The sequence below is a fragment of the Chrysochloris asiatica genome, unplaced genomic scaffold (genome assembly GCF_000296735.1).
Source record: "Chrysochloris asiatica unplaced genomic scaffold, ChrAsi1.0 scaffold00194, whole genome shotgun sequence".
In the NCBI taxonomy this organism is placed as follows: domain Eukaryota; kingdom Metazoa; phylum Chordata; class Mammalia; order Afrosoricida; family Chrysochloridae; genus Chrysochloris; species Chrysochloris asiatica.
Genome location: NW_006408712.1, coordinates 1,339,208 through 1,340,469, shown reverse-complemented (window position 1 = coordinate 1,340,469; position 1,262 = coordinate 1,339,208). Strand labels below are relative to the sequence as shown.

At 41.7% G+C, this 1,262-nt stretch overlaps 1 protein-coding gene across 1 annotated transcript in view; it reads left to right on the top strand.

The window, feature by feature from the left end:
• L2HGDH (L-2-hydroxyglutarate dehydrogenase) overlaps positions 1–1,262 on the top strand; it is a 75,054-nt gene that overhangs the window by 57,092 nt on the left and 16,700 nt on the right. The gene's annotated exons all lie outside the window — the stretch shown is intronic.

Sequence of the window (1,262 nt, the reverse complement as noted above, 5' to 3'; positions counted from 1 at the left end):
CAGAACACCTCATCTTTCTTCTGTGGAACCACTGGTAGTTTCGAACTGCTGACTTTGAGGTTGGCAGCCTGATTCATAACCACTATGCTACTAGAGCTCCTTAGAACTCGATTAGAGGAAGATAAAAAACACACCCAAAATTTTTTTTGATAAAGGAAATGAGGGTAAATTGCTACAATTTGTTGAACTTGATCTATACTCATGGAGGTAGTAACTCTAAATACCAACAGAGAGGGAGGGAGTCTTCACATCAAGTATCAATGCTATTCCCTCTGTATGCAAGGTAGATAGGGATGGGCAACTTAGATATTGGCTACCTAAAACGAGGAGGCAATAAAGGCTCAAAGTGATTGGCTTACAAGGTTTCAAGAGAGAGTTTAGTTTAAGAGTGTGGGGGGAAAGAAAGAGTCCCCACTGAATAGTTTTCATCTTGTCTAGATGGGTCTGGTTAAAAGAGATGGGAATAAGATTCTTATAATTCAATAGGGAGTAATAGTTATCATGACTAATGTGACTGTCACAATTGTAAAGGTAGAAGTCTTGTAACAAAAAAATGGGGGAGCAGTTAATCTTACGGTCTAGAAACAAAGGATCCTAGGACCATCAAGAAGGAAGAGCACAAAGGGAATGTGGGATCTTATCCAGAGAAGGAACGATGCCAGAGATGGAGGCAGAGATGAGGACATGGAGAGGGAGAACGACTGAGGACTCTAGATTCATGGAAAGAGAGGGACTAAGAGATAGTGGCCAGGAGGCAGACTTGCAGAATGTGCCCTTTGGAGATGTAAATTATTATATATGCCTGAGTGTTTACAAAAAAAAAAAAAGCTGAAGTGAATAAGTGAATAGAAATACTGTTGACTGATGGTGCTTGGAGGGGATTGTAATCATTGTGATGAAACAAATTGTATGATTTGTTGAATGTAAAACTGGTGATCTGCCTGTGAACTTTCATTCAATCCACAATAAAAACTTAAAGAAGAAAAGAGAACAAACAAGATGGCGGATCGGGTGGACGTGTAGTAAAGAGCTCCACCAACAACAACACAGAATACCCTACCAAGCAGGCTCGGGGGATGGTCCCAGAATTCCGAACCACATATCAAGGAATATTTAGAAGGTTGGAAGGCTGACAGCTGGGGGAATTTGTGACAGAAGCAATAAATCTATTGTTTTTCAGTACAGGATGCTCGGCTGCTGCAGGAGCCACAATCTTGGGTGAGGGGGAAGGATTGGAGTGGCCACAGACTCCTGGCAGAACC